The 16,238-nt window shown below is 41.4% G+C and overlaps 1 long non-coding RNA gene across 1 annotated transcript in view; it reads right to left on the reverse strand.

The window, feature by feature from the left end:
- The window catches only part of LOC148147607 (uncharacterized), a 43,130-nt gene extending 27,007 nt beyond the window's left edge, over positions 1–16,123 (reverse strand). The window contains exon 1 of the long non-coding RNA XR_015759462.1: positions 15,987–16,123. This is a non-coding gene — a long non-coding RNA (uncharacterized LOC148147607). The remainder of the gene's footprint in view (positions 1–15,986) is intronic.
- Between the last annotated feature and the right edge of the window lie 115 nt (positions 16,124–16,238).

Genomic DNA, 16,238 nt, shown 5'->3' on the forward strand with positions numbered 1-16,238 from the left:
CTTTATGCCACAAGACAATTGATTGGCCTCCGATAGAATCTAAGCAGTTAATCACAGAAAAGCTGTGTCTTCAAACAGGCAGTCAATGCCAAATGTAACAAGAATCAAAGCTGTTCCTACAAGTCTCCTCTGCTTTTCTACTGCATTACCTCCTTAACTCTCACCCAGATGGTGTTTTGGATCACACCAATATTTTGTATTCATAGATTCATGGAAACATACAGCACAGAAACAGACCCTTCAACCCAACTCATCCTTGTTGACCCGTTTTCCTAAACTGAGCCAGTCTCATTTGCCTGCATTTGGCCCATAATCCTCTACACCTTTCCTATCTGTGTACTTGTCCAAATGTCTTTTAAATGTTGCAATTGTACTTGCCTCTTCCACTTCCTCTGACAGCTTGTTCTGTCTACTTACTACCATCTGTGTGATGGAGTTGCCCCTCAGGTCCTTTTTAAATCTTTCCCCTCTCACCTGAAACCTATGCCCTCTCGGTTTGGACTTCCCTGGGGAAAATTCCTTGGCTAGTCACCTTATCTATGCCTTTCATGATTTAATAAATCTCTGTAAGGTCACTCCTCAGCCTTCTATGCTCCAGGGAAAAGAGTCACAGCCTATTCAACTTCTACATATAACTCAAACCTTCCCGTCTCAGTAACATCTTTGTAAATCGTTTTTGCACACTTTACAGTTCAATAACATCATTTCTATAGCAGAACTATCAGAACTGTATGCATTACTCCAAATGGGGCTTTGCCAACATCTCAACTCCTGTACTCAGTGCTCTGACCAATGAAGGCGAGTGTGCCAAACGCCTTCTTCACCACCTTGTCCACTTGAGACACCATTTTTAAGGAACTAAGTCTCTCTGATCTACAACATTCACTAGGGCCTTACCATTAGTTGTATAAGTCTTGCTCTGGTTTGTCTTACAAAAATGCAACATCTCATATTTATCTGAATTAAACTCCAACTGCCAGTCTTCAGTACGATGGCCCAATTGATCAAGATGCCATTATATGCTTAGATAACCTTCACTGTCCAATACATCACCAATTTTGGTGTCATCTGCAGACTCACTAACCATACCATATTCTCATCCAAAGCGTTCATATAAGTGATGAACATCAGTGGACTCAGTACCAAACCTTACATCACACTGCTGGTCACAGGCATCCAGTTTGATCAACAACCCTCTATCATGACCTTCTGTCTCCTACCATCAAGCCAGTTTTCTATCCAATTAGCTAGTTCTCCCTGGATCCCATGTTATCTAACCTTACTAACCAGTCTACCATGCGGAACCTTGTCAAAGGCCTTATTAAAGTCCATGTGGACAATGTCTATCCCTCTGCCTTCATTTATCTTCTTGGTCATCTCTTCAAAAAACTGAATCAAGTTTGTGAGACATGATTTCCCATGCACAAAGCCATGCTAACTATCCCTAATCAATCCTCGTCTTTCCAAATGTGTGTAGATTCTGCAACAATGTCCAGTACTTTGTAATATTTAATGGTTAATTATCTTCAGATTTAACAGGTATTCCTAGCACAAAAATATTCAATCCCTCCCATACATAAATCATAGTTTTGTTAATTTCTTAACTTACAGATAGAAGTTTTACTTAAAGTCTCTGTCCCATCAGCTAATTTCCTTAATTTAGTGTCATCAACCTATATTGGGACTTGCCCCTTTTTATTTAATTGACATTTTCTCTAATCTAACAACCAATTGCTGTATCTATAACTTAAAGTTACATTTATTGATGTTGACCACACTTTCCTGCTTCCTTTATTAAGTTGTTAATCACACTGGCATGTGATTCTAAGTTATTAACAAGATGAAATGAAATGCTGTTAGTGGTGTCCCTGCCTGACTACTAAGTTTATTGTTATCATTCATCGCGCCTAATATACCTTTGACTTGACAAGTTAATTGATTTAATCAACCACTTATTGCACTGATATCTAGGCTATTAATTATAGAAACACCTATATCATAAATGCCTGCAGCATCTCCTATCACTTCTGTGATTCCTGTTTTCTCCCTCGACTGTGTAACTGTCTTGATTGAACGACGATCTGACCAATTCCTTCTAAATGCTAAGTAAAGATTTTGGATACCATGATGGTAACCAAATACCTGAGAGATTCAGAATAATGGATACCAATTCATAATGGACATTTTCAATCAACATTTTACTTGTGCTCCACATAACTATCCCTTCTCTGGGCCCTTCTTTTCCTACAGGACATGCCATAGAATTTTCAGTCACTTCCAATGTAAGTGTGAGAGTCATCTCTGAGAGTGATGTCATGGAAGTCCTGTGCAAACCATTCCACAAATGGATTTGACTTCTGTGTTGCTTGTGAAATTAATGCATGAAATTGTGGGCTCAAGCATCTCCCGATGCTGTCAGTCTGCACATATTAGTGTTTGGTTCTGTACACATGCCGTATCATTTCCACTGAGCACCAGATCTCTGCTGCTGCCTCTATAACAACCAAGCCAGCAACTCCAATATCAGTTTCATCATTTACCTAAGGTCAAAAACAAAAGATCCAGTTAGTTTCTGCGCTTATTTACTGTTTAACAGTTTACACAGACCCTTAATCAAAATGTGATTCTTCCAAAATTTGTACTCATCAGAATCGTTACCTGTGAAGTATTCTATACAGATACTTCGATGAACTTATTACTTCAAAAGCGCACATTTACCCAGGTGCTCTTACATTATCAGACAAATAAAGGACTGTGGTTCAAACTTGGTTTTAATCCTCATTATTTTCTCTGTCTCTCTAGGGTCCATTACAGGGATACGTGAATCATTGGGTTTGGAGTTTGACTTTCACTAAATTCATGCTCCAGTCCCTCTAAGTTTAAGGTGTATCAGGACTCCACATCACACTCCTCTGACACTCCAGGAGACAGGACTTAACCCTTTTCTTAATGACTGTAAGTTTACCCACACCCTTAACCAATCTAGCTTTAAATTCTGCTGTTTGTCACACTTTTGAAAACACCTGGTTTATGGACCAATTTCTAGGCAATTGCCTGTATTCTCATTTATGCTGCTGATTTTCATTAAATCGTTACCTTTATTTTGGGCTTGTACCAGAGTACAGGGAATCTTTATTCAACTCTGGCTGAGGGGCATCAAGGTCAGAATTGTAGTTAAATTCCCTAACATGATCCGAATTGCACACAGCTTCATCCTCAACTAATTCCCAATCAGGATCACCCCTTTCATTCCCTAATTTTTGTCCAGGTACAGAGAAACCTTGTGGCTGGAAAGCTGTGACTGCAAGATATCAATTTATCTTTGGCATTTAGAATGATCAGCACTCTGCAATTGTTGCTGAAGCTGGCCATTGCTTTTAAAATCAAAGAGTGTGGTGCTAGAAAAGCACAGCTGGTCAGGCAGCATCCGAGGAGCAGTAGAATCGACATTTCAAGCATTAGCTCTTCATCAGGAATGGATGAAGAGCTTATGCTCGAAACATCAATTCTTCAGCTTCTCGGATGCTGCCTGACCGGCTGTGCTTTTCCAGCAACACATTCTTCAATTCTGATCTCCAGCATTTGCAGTGATTACTTTCTAACATTTTTTTAAAATAGGATGAACAACACTGTCAAGGCCTGCAATTATCTGAGAACTTCACTAGTTAGATTTTAATAAGCTGATTAGATTTAATTCACCGAGTTTCCTCAGATGTTAGGAGGAAGTGAATCATTTGCCACTGAATATACCTGTCTCCGCACTTGCACTACAGATTGGAGAATCATGGCCCAAATTGCATGATTGAAAGCCTGATTGGTGAAGGTGTATCTAAAGAAGAGGGGGAGCATTAGGGATTGAAATCAATTTTGGAAAGGGTTGTAATGTTGGAGAAGTTTGGGAAATGATAGATTTTTTTTAATTACAAGCTGAAAATGTTGAGTCTAAGGCTGCATGGGAATTATGAACCAATTTAGCTCAGTGAAGCTTTAATGTGGGTTGCAACTTGAACAGGTCTGGGTTTACGGCATGAGCTAGGAGTAAAAATGGATAATGAGACAGAAGTAGAAGCAGAGAATCTTTGTGATGGAAAGATCAAAGATCCAGGAGCTCAGCTGCACTTTAGATAGAACGAGGAATCTGGTTCAGAATGACATAATGATTCGGGGCCATTTTGAGTCAGTGCCCAGGTCTAGATTTTTTGCTAGGAATGAAAGATGATGTCTTTACTCTTGCGATTGTGAGAAATTTCCTGTTATTCAAGACCAGAGTTGGAAAAGCAGCCTGCCAATCCTGACAAACTGAGTGAATTAGTAGAAAGGCATTTTGATAACCTTATCTGATATTTTCTCGTAGGAGAAAGTGAGGACCGCAGATGCTGGAGATCAGAGCTGAAAATGTGTTGCTGGAAAGGCGCAGCAGGTCAGGCAGCATCAAGGAGGAGGAGAATCGACGTTTCGGGGATTCCTGAAGAAGGGCTCATGCCCGAAACGTCGATTCTCCTGCTCCTTGGATGCTGCCTGACCTGCTGCGCTTTTCCAGCAACACATTTTCAGCTCTGATATTTTCTAGTAACAGCTTCAAAGATATGAAATACTGATTTATTTGAAACGCTACCCAATCTCTTTTTTTTTTAATTTGTTCTTGGGATGTAGACATTGTTGGCTAGGTCAGTAAATTGACATTCTTAATTGCCCAGAGCACAGTTAAGAGTCAACCACATTGCTATGGGTCTGGAGTTGCATGCAGGCCAGACCAGGTAAAGAAATAAAGATTTTTCTTCCCTATAGAGCATTCATGGCCTAGATGGTTTTTTTTTCACAACAATCAACAGTGGGGTATTTTTTAATTCAAGTTTTATTAGCTGCCATACTGGGATTTGAATCCACGTCCCAGAGCATTAACTGGGATGTTTGTGACATTTCAACAGTGCCACCTCCTCCCCTACTCAGTCTGTGGTTGATTCTTTATTCCTTCCTGATGCCCCAAGATAAACCAGCACTAGTGGAAATGGCCAATTTTAACCACATATCAAGAACAAATAAATAGAATCTTTCCAATACAGTGAAAAAACTTTCATTGTGTTTGCTGGGAGGCAGCTTGTCAGTCTTAGAATATTAAAATATTTGAATCTCAAAACTAACAAAATGACTTAAGATGTGAAGAACAGGTAGGCTGAGAAGATCACTAAAATTGGGGGGTGGGTGGTGCATGACTAAGTGAACAAACGGAATAGTCACCCACAATTTCTCTCAGGGTAATCAGTTAATGGTCATGAATCAAGCAAATAATTGGCTTCACAACATCTCTGGAAGAACAAGTCAGTGGTCTTACAGTAGTCATCACACATAGCGTGTAGCTGAACGCTGGTTGCCTCAGCATTTACCGCAGTCCTTCCAATGTTTACCCATACCTTGGGCATTTCTCCCAGTTTTCCATCCTACTTGGCATTCAAACAGTGAGAGATTTTTTCTCGCTTTTGGAAATGCTGCTCAAAGTGTCAGATAGTTCTTAACAAATAAACTTCTAAGGTCATTCAACTCTGACCTCAGGAAGTGAAAAGTCTACAAGCTGCAAGCCAAATACAGCACAAATAAACGTTCTACCCACATCCTTGTTGATCCTCATTGATCTTCACAGATCATCCACTGCCTGACAGGAGACATAATAAACAAGGGATCTCTTCAAGTGAAGAGTGACAGAATGCCCTAATCTTGCAAGAAATTTAAAACGAGGAGAGAACTCGGAGCACAAAGGCAGACTGTGGGTTCTGGCTTTCCATGAAATTCAGAATAACATTTCGGGCTTATATCACTATAATATCTTAGTCACCTGTCAGTTTACAAAACTTTCCCAGCCAGTTACATGTAGTCCTGCAATAGCCTTCCGATGCAATGAGGTTATTTTACAATTGTGCATTCACTGAGCTCAAAGATAGTGCTATTAGCCTGTAGCTTCAAAGATTGTTAGGTCCAGTTCCAAACTGTGCCTTAGAAAATGTTGATACTGAAGGGTGCTTTATTGTCAGAGGTGCTGTACATTGAATAAGATAGTGATGAGTTCATATCTCCTGCTTCAATTCTTAAGAGTTTATTTATTTATGTAGCACCATTCACAACCTCAGTACACCCAAACTGCTTTACAGCCAATGGAAAGTACTTTTAAAGTGGTGTAAATAGGAAATACAGAAATTTATGTACACCAAGGTTATACAAACTGCAATGACACTGTGACCAGATAATTGTTTTAAAATGTCAGTTAAGGGATAAATATTGGTCAGGTTAAAGAAGATCTTCAGCAAGTCTGGCAGCATCTGTGGAGAGAGAAACAGCGTTAACATTTCAAGTCCAAAGTGACTGTTCTTTGGAACTGAAGAGAGAGATGGAAAAGTGATGTATTTTTACCATGTAGAAAAGTGGATGGAAGAAGCAAGTGGAACAGAAGAGAATGTCAGGGAAAGGCTAAAAGGTCAAAGGTGTTTAGAGGTCACACGTGTCCCTAAACAAAAGGAGTGGTGACAGTTTTAGAGAGGGAGATGGGTCCAGGGAAGGTGCTTAACAGCAGATTATAGGTTAGCTCTATCATTAGCAAAACCAGGAAAGCCAGACACTGGGGTTTGGTGTGTGAGGTGGTGAGGTAGGAACAACCAAATGGTAATCTTCTCACACCCTGCTTCCTGTCAGGTTTCTCCCAGTTTCTTGTCTGCTGTAACTGGCATCATGTTCCTACCTTCCAACATAATACCCCCAAGATATCTTCCTGCTTCCTCAACAAAGGATTCCTACCCCTTACCCCTTATGCTATGGTAAGCAAGACATTCAAACACGTCTAATCTATTTCCCATATTTCTGATCTCACCTTACCCACACCCTCTAAGAACCACAAAAGGAGTCCCCTTATCTTCATTTTACACCCATCAGTGTCAGCATTCAGTGGATCATCCTCCTTCTATTCTACCACCTTCATCATAATGCCACCTCTAACCTATTTTCTCCTCCCTGTTAGAATTTTGTTGGTGTCACTCCCTGCCTCGACACCTTAGTCCACTCCTTTATAACCCCCAGTACCTCATTCTCCTCCCATTATACCTTTCTATGCAATCACAGAAAGTGCAACATTTGGCCTTTCACCTCCTCCCTGTCCAAGGTATCCTTCCAGATTAAACAATGGTTTACTTGTACATCTTTCAGTCTAATCTGCTGTAATTGTTGCCCAAAATGAGGCCTCTTCTGCTCTGTCCATAAGAATGACCCCAACTTTTGATTGCCTGCCATTTCAATATACAGTACCATCTTGTTCCCATGCTAACAATTCCGTCTTACATCTGCTGCAATGGTACACAAATCCCAATGTAAGCTGGAGGAACAGCAGCACATTATCTGTTTAGGCACTTTGTAGCCTTCTGGACTCAACATTGAGCTCAACCATTTCAATGTGGGAATTTATATTTGCCAGGATTTGGTGTTGGAGAGACTGTTAGGTCTGAAGGTTGATAAGTCTCCGGGGCCTGATGGTCTGCATCCCAGGGTATTGAAGGAGGTGGTTCGGGAAATCATGGATGCATTGGTGATTATTTTCCAGAGTTCGATAGATTCGGGGTCGATTCCTGAGGATTGGAGGGTGGCTAATGTTATACCACTTTTTAAGAAAAGTGGGAGAGAGAAAGCAGGAAATTATAGACCAGTTAGTCTGACCTCAGTGGTGGGAAAGATGCTGGAGTCTATTATAAAGGATGAAATTACGGCACATCTGGATAGTAGTAACAGGATAGGACAGAGTCAGCATGGATTTATGAAGGGGAAATCATGCTTGACTAATCTTTTTGAATTTTTTGAGGATGTAACTCTGAAGATGGACAAGGGAGATCCAGTAGATGTAGTGTACCTGGACTTTCAGAAAGCTTTTGATAAAGTCCCACACAGGAGGTTAGTGAGTAAAATTAGGGCGCATGGTATTGGAGGCAAAGTACTAGATTGGATTGAAAATTGATTGGCTGATAGGAAACAAAGGGTAGTGATAAACGGCTCCATTTCGGAATGGCAGGCAGTGACCAGTGGGGTACCGCAGGGATCCGTGCTAGGACCGCAGCTTTTTACAATATATGTTAATGATATAGAAGATGGTATCAGCAATAACATTAGCAAATTTGCTGATGATACAAAGCTGGGTGGCAGGGTGAAATGTGATGAGGATGTTAGGAGATTACAGGGTGACCTGGACAAGTTAGGTGAGTGGGCAGATGCATGGCAGATGCAGTTTAATGTGGATAAATGTATGGTTATCCACTTTGGTGGCAAGAACAGGAAGGCAGATTACTACCTCAATGGAATCAATTTAGGTAAAGGGGCAGTACAGAGAGATCTGGGTGTTCTTGTACACCAGTCAATGAAGGCAGGCATGCAGGTACAGCAGGTAGTGAAGAAGGCTAATAGCATGCTGGCCTTCATAACAAGAGGAATTGAGTATAGAAACAAAGAGGTGCTTCTGCAGCTGTACAGGGCCCTGGTGAGACCACACCTGGAGTACTGGGTGCAGTTCTGGTCTCCAAATTTGAGGAAAGACATTCTGGCTATTGAGGGAGTGCAGCATAGGTTCACGAGGTCAATTCCTGGAATGGCGGGATTACCTTACACTGAAAGACTGAAGCGACTGGGCTTGTATACCCTTGAGTTTAGAAGACTGAGAGGGGATCTGATTGAGACATATAAGATTATGAAAGGATTGGACACTCTGGAGGCAGGAAACATGTTTCCGCTGATGGGTGTGTGCCGAACCAGAGGACGCAGCTTAAAAATACGGGGTAGACCATTTAGGACAGAGATGAGGAGAAACTTCTTCACCAGGAGAGTGGTGGCTGTGTGGAATGCTCTGCCCCAGAGAGCAGTGGAGGCCCAGTCTCTGGATTCATTTAAGAAAGAGTTGGATAGAGCTCTCAAAGATAGTGGAGTCAAGGGTTATGGAGATAAGGCAGGAACAGGATACTGATTAGGAATGATCAGCCATGATCATATTGAATGGCGGTGCAGGCTCGAAGGGCTGAATGGCCTACTCCTGCACCTATTGTCTATTGTCTATTTTCTATTGTCTAATCCATGGACTCTGTCCTCCATTGTTTCCTCTCATCTTTTCACATAACCCTCACACCCCTCAATGTCTGATTTTCTTGGTTTTGCTATCAGCAGACCTATATTCTGCAATTAATACTTATTCTGGACCTATCTCTTTTCATTACAGCCACTGCCACTTCCTTTGTCTTTTGTTCTGTGACACCTGTAATCTTTGATATCTCTTAACCTTTCCTTGGCTTCTCTTCTGTTCCACTTGATCCTTCCCACCTTTCTCTATATCAATTTTCTACCTCTGTCTTCAGTTCCAAAGAAGATTGATGCTGGACTTGAAGTTGTATCTTTGTTTGACTTCCTATAGATGCTGCCAGACCTGCTGAACTTCTCTAGCATTTTCTGTTATTGTTTCCACTGTGCGCACTATTTTACTTTATGATGAAGATATTCCCTGTGAGTTTTCAACCTTTGGACATGGGATCTGCTTTAGCTATCAAGCAGAATGTGATTTTGATTAGATTCCCTACAGTGTGGAAACAGGCCCTTCTGTCTAACAAGTCCATACTGACCCTCCGAAGAGTGACCCACCCAGACCCATTTCCCTCTGAATAATGCACCCAACACTATGGGCAATTCACCTGACCTGCACATCTTTGGATTGTGGGAGGAAACCGGAGTACACGGAGGAAACCCACGCAGATACGGGGAGAATGTGCCAACTCCACACAGACAGTCGTCTGAGGCTGGAATCAAACCTGGGTCCCTGGTGCTGTGAGGCAACAATGCTAACCATTGAGTCACCCATGCCACCGTGCTCATCCTATGAGCTTGGATTTTGTGCTCAGGTTTCTAACATGATATGAGAACCCATAGAAGTTTGACTTAGCAACAAGTGTCACCCACTGAACCACAGATCACATATGGTGCATGACATATGGAAATGCATAGATGGAAGAACTCCGAAAAGTTTAAATGTACTTTTTACTAGGGAAGGGCTTTCTGCTTGTCTGCATGGCATGCTGTGAAGTACAGTTCCAGTTCCCGAACTTCTTTCACTCAAGCTATTCACATAATGTAACTTGGGCTCTTTGATGTCTTTTGGTTACATTCCAAGAAATAAGTATCTCTGCAGACTGCCTCTAGAGATCTTCCCTTAATTGTTTAGTGCCTAATGCTGGAAACAGGCTGTTACCATCAATCAGGCCAATTAAATAGTAAAGAAACCAAGCACAGGGCACTTTTACTACCTACTTTCCCAGCTCCAAATAATCTTGCAGCATATGATCTGAATGACCTCTTCCCTGTATGTTATAGATTTGTGATAGTGAAATTTATTGTTGATTGTCAGTTTTGATTAATTAATAAGGTGTTGAATCTATTTTCCCTTGTACTCAGGAAAAAATGAGACATTGAGAAGGATAATTTAAGATCTTTGGAGTTTTCTACTTTGCCTCAATGGATCATACGACCTAGGTTGATGCACAGTCGAACCTTAAACTCATGTCAAGAACTTTCACCATGTATGGATGCCCAATACTACCTGAGGGACTGTTCAAGTTTCTAATTATGACGTCATTTTGAAACAGATGCAGTGAATTGAGTATTGTAATCTGGTTAATACCACAGTTTTTTTTATCTTGCTTTGTTATATTTCTTTATGTATTCATTTGATTTGAATATCACTGGCAAGGCCAGTATTCATTGATTAGATTAGATTACTTTACAGTGTGGAAACAGGCCCTTCGGCCCAACAAGTCCACACCGACCCGCCGAAGCGCAAACCACCCATACCCCTACATTTACCCCTTACCTAACACTACGGACAATTTAACATGGCCAATTCACCTGACCTGCACATCTTTGGACTATGGGAGGAAACCGGAGCACCCGGAGGAAACCCACGCAGACACGGGGAGAATGTGCAAACTCCACACAGTCAGTCACCTGAGGCGGGAATTGAACCCGGGTCTCCAGCGCTGCGAGGCAGCAGTGCTAACCACTGTGCCACCGTGCCGCCCACATTGCTCTTGCCTAATTCATATTAAGAAAGTGGTGCTGAGTTGTGTTCTTGACCATAATTGGGCAGGGGTGGTATTTGTAAGTATATCAAGAATTCAGTTTGATTCTATTCTTTCATAAAAGTCATTTGTTGCTGTCAGTCAGACTTCAGCAAATTTGGTGCTTACCTACAAATTTGGTGAGCCCTTATTTTCTTGTATAAGGCAATTAGTACTGAAAAAGATTAACTGACGCGACAAGTTAAGCTCTACTCATCAGAATATATTCGTGGGTGGAGGTAATCAGTTCCCCACGTGTTCACCAGTGTGCGTATGATGCTTCAGTGATTACTCTCAGTGTACATAATGTGCAGCTAATGTAGTAATGTGAATTTACTCTTAAGTTGAGCCTGATGTCTCATGACAGAACATTATGTGTCACAGATGTCATGTAGTTAGCTGTTAAGGAATAAGTCGATCTACTGTTCATCAAGATTGAGGCTACCTTCTACCTAAAATGTTGTATGGGCATCCTTCCTATATAGTGTCTGTAGCTTGAATATCACCAGCAACAAGGATTGGTGGCAGCAGATCTATATAAGACAGGTGATGGGATCTAGACAACTTGTATATTGCTTGATCATAATATTTCTAGTATTTATCTCAATTCTGAAAGCTGACCAGGATTTTTCAATCCCAGAAATAAGGTGGCCTTGAGTGAGAGTTTCAGTGACAGGTGGTCTAAAGTAGAGGTAAAGTTGGGCATAAGGAGATAAAACTGAATCCTTCTAATTCTGGAAAAATGACTGCTGCATTTCCTACTATTGATCTCATCTGTCTGTACCTGTCTGAGACTGAACCAGACTACTTGTGAATATAGTGTTATATTTGACTCAGATATAAGCTTCTGACCAAATGACCACATCATCACTAAGAACACCTACTTCTACCTCTGTAATATGCCCATCTTAGTATTATAAATGCAAAGAACTGCAGATGCTCAAATCTGAAACAAAAACAAAGTATTGATTAAATTCAACAGGTCTGGCAGCATCTGTAGCAAGAAACAGAGTTAATCTTTAGAGCTCAGTAACCTTTCATCAGAACCTTTCTTCTTTGCTGACTCTTTCTTCTTGTTCACCATTGTCACTTTCATTTTCCCTCCCCGTGTTTGACAAGATATTCACCAAAACTCGCTTCTGCAACAGAATCTCATTCCCCAGTGACTGCCTCCAGCTCAGACTCAGCCCAAGTGAATTTCAGCTGAAGTTTAATCCTTCTTGTTTTGAATCCACCCAGGGTCATAAGTATCTTCATGATGTACAGTGCTCCTCAGGCAACTGTTCTCGTTGCATCCTGAGATCTACACTCAGCATCATGTGCAACCACATGCACAACCTCAACTTTGTTCTTCCTCTGTACCACCTAATGATATCTCAAAGCAGTCTTGCCCAGCCCCGTTCCGCTTCATTCTTCAGCTCATTTTAATGCTTTAACAATAAACTGTTTGTCTTCCTTACAAGTATTAAGGAATGGAAGCTACAACAACTCAGAGATACCCACACCCCTTTGAATTCATCCTTCCCTCCCCTGCCTTCTGAATCCATCCTTTCCCCTAACACGGTCTACTGTTGCGTATTTGCCATAAATTCTGACCTTCTAATCTTGACTCAGCAAAGGATTCAATTTTGTCCTTTTATGTCAAACTTTACCTCAACTGCAGATCATCTATCATTGAAACTCTCTCCTTCTGGGATTGATAAATTCTGGTCATCCTCCCTTGTTGGAAACCTGTAAACTTGAGATAATCCAAAGATTTTTCGCCTGAGTACTTACTCACATTAAGTCTCATTCATCCATCAGCCTTGGGCTCCACAATCCCCTGGAAAATCAATGCTCCTCCAATTCAGACCTCTTTGAACATCCTTGATTGTTATTACCTAAACATTTTCAGCAATGCTTTCACCTACTTGGCTTCTAACTTTTGAAATTCCCTCTCTAAATGTCTCTGCCCTTGTAACTCCAGTTATCCTTAATATATTTCTGCCTCCAGAGTGTGACTTTGACTAATGATTTTCTAAGTTAATGGTAAGGGTACTATCATGAGCCAGTCTAAAAAAAAATTGTAAAGATCATTTTTTTTTTACTTGTGTGCTGTTCAAAATTGTGAACTGAAATGAGAAAGATCTGGTTTAAAACTATGACTTTTGAAAGGATGGCTGCATGTCTTGAAAAGCAAGTGACCCGGCACCTGTGGCACATACCACAAATAGTTCTTTGAACAAGCATGTTTGTAGATAAACAGGAGCTCAGGGGTTGTTTATAGATAAAGCTGTACACATAGCAACAAGATGTTGATTGGTTTAGGGACTGATGACCAGTTGTCAATAACGAACACCCTTTGCTTGCCAACAGCCATGTAATTGGTTATCAAGTTCCTGAATAGCTTGTGGCTGGGAACAGGATAAAAGGAAGTATTTTGATTTCCTCCAACACAGGAGCTGTCACTCTATTCTCTGCAGTCAAAGCCATTTTAAACCAGCAGACCAGCAACTAATCTTTCCTTCAACAGTTGCTGTAAGTTTTGACTTTTAATTGATAAATCAGAAACATTTATAAGAGATGCCACCCTGCATCTCTTGCGAACCAGAAGCATTTGGAACAAAATAAAATCAGGCGAAAACTTTCAAATCAGCAAGAACTATTCAATAGTACTTGGGGAAATAAAGACTATTGAACTGTCTTTTCAGTGTATCCCCTCCAGTCAGGTTTTTATTTCCTGTCTGCATATCCATCTACCTATCTGAGTGTGTAAAGGGAAGTTTACAAGTTGAATGGACCCAAAGTCCTACCTAACCTCATGGAGACCCAGAATCAAGGCTCAATCATACCAAGAGTATGACTCTCCTGTAGTGAGCAAGGCTATGACCAATGCCCATGACCCCATCAAATGTACCCTCTTACCATCCAGTTCAGCTGACTATCCATGCTGACTCCCCGGCCCAACCAGAAGCATCCACTTTCCCAGGAAATGTGGGAGATGCTCTGGCCTGCAGGCAAGACTGAAACAACATGGTTTCAAGTTGCCCTTCCCAGCATACTTCTGGCAAATATCCAAGCCATTGAAAACAGGCTGGACGAACATAAAGTTAGATTCACTTACCAAATGGAATTGAGAGGCTGCTGTGTGTTCCGGTTTACAGAGACATGGCTCAGACCTGCTACACCTGACTGTGCCTTACAACAAGATGGCTTCTCAATTCACAAGATGGACCACACAGCGTCCTTGGGCCAAGGCAAAGGGTAGAGGGGCCTGCCTCCTAAACAATACCTCTTGCTGCTCAGACTTCACAACCCTGGTAAGTTATTGTTTTCCCTTCCTGGAATATCTAACGATGAAGTACCATCCCTACTTCCTACCAGCAAGGCTTACTTTTGCAATCCTGACACAAATTTACATCCCACCCCATGTGGAAGTGAACAGCACACTTGATGAAATTTACATTGCCACAAAAAGCCTTGAGATGGCCCAAGGCCTTGTTCGTCATAGCTGGTGACTTCAACCAGGCCAATCTGAAGAATATGCCTCCAAAATATCATTAACACATTGCCTGTCCCACCAAAGACTCAAAGACCCTTGACCATTGATATACACAACCATTGAAGATGTCTACCTCTCGATTCCATTTCCACAATTTGATATATCAGACCGTAAGACTGCTCCTTCTTTTGGCTTACAAGCAGAAAGTGAAGCATGAGGATCCAGTACAGGAAGTCGTACTTTGCTGGTCTGAGGGAACGGATGACTTCTTGGAGTCAGTGGACTCGTCCATATTCAAGAATTCGACAGCCAACCTAAATGAGTATGCCATTACCATCACAGACTTCATTAGTAGTTGCATGCCAAAGATGTTAATCCAAGTGTACTGCAAACAAAAACCATAGATGAACTGGGAGATTCACTCTCTACTGGAGTTCAGGTCTGAGGCATTCAAGTCAGGTGACCCTGACTTATACAGAGAATGTAGGTACTTCACTCAATCTAGCCTACTGTATTTGCTGTTCACAATGTGGTCTGCTCTACACTGTGGAGATGAAACACACACAGTGCACCATTTTGCAGACTTCACATTCTATCCACAAAAATGATCCTGAGCTTCCAGTTACCTATCACAACACACTACCATGTTCCTTGGCCAAAATCTCTGTCTCAGGCATGCTGCAATGCTCTAATGAGGCCCAGCACAAGCTAGAAGAACAGTGCCTCATTTTCTATTTGGAGACTCTGAAGCCTTCAGGACTGAAAACTGAGATCAATAGTTTTAGGACCTGAGCTCCCTATTCTATGTCCTTTACCTACCCCCACACCTCAGACCCTGTCATGACATGGGCTGCTTTCAGCACAGCCAACCCATTTTCATCCTAATCATAGTCCCCATTATCAGTGTTTCTTTCCCTCTGATATGCCATTCCTTTGTCTCCCTAACTCTCTCTCTGGGCTCCGTCTTCATCTATGTGCTCATTCCTTCCTCACAGCCAGTGTTGTGTCCAGTTTCACAGTCAAACCTTTATAAAAATGTCAAGATCTTGGAAATGAGGCAGAGAAGTGTGCAGGAGTGGGGAGTTTCAATTATAATGAAAGATGAAAGAAGCTGGCATTATGCTCCAGACAGCAGAGGGAGTTAAGGGGCAATTCAACATAGGTGTTCGATACCTTGTACAACTTTGCTAGAATAAATAAGGAGAAATCATTTCCTCTGTCAAGACTGAAGGTAATCAGAGAACACAGAAACGAACAAACGAACCACAGGGGAGATTAGCAGAACTATTATTTTTAAAGCAGTGCATCATTATGATCTGGAACAAACTGTTGAAAGGATAGTGAAAGCAGATTCAATAATAACTTACAAAAATAAGTTGGATAAATACCTGAAGGGTAAACATTTACAGCAGTATAGGGAAGCAGAAGAAGATGAGTGAGACAAATTGGATAACTCTTTCAAAAAGCCAGCAAAGGTGTGATGGACACAATGGCCTCCTTCCCTATCTCAAGAAGTCCTTTATAGCAGGGCTACAGTCAGAATCAAAGGAAAAGGCTCCTACAACACAGGAACGATGAGGCATTGACCTCTGTTTCTGCATTACCAATGTAGAGCACCACATATCACTGAGTCACGTAAC

The sequence above is a fragment of the Chiloscyllium plagiosum genome, unplaced genomic scaffold, assembly GCF_037043375.1.
Source record: "Chiloscyllium plagiosum isolate Xiang-an unplaced genomic scaffold, Cpla_swu_hap1 HiC_scaffold_15, whole genome shotgun sequence".
In the NCBI taxonomy this organism is placed as follows: domain Eukaryota; kingdom Metazoa; phylum Chordata; class Chondrichthyes; order Orectolobiformes; family Hemiscylliidae; genus Chiloscyllium; species Chiloscyllium plagiosum.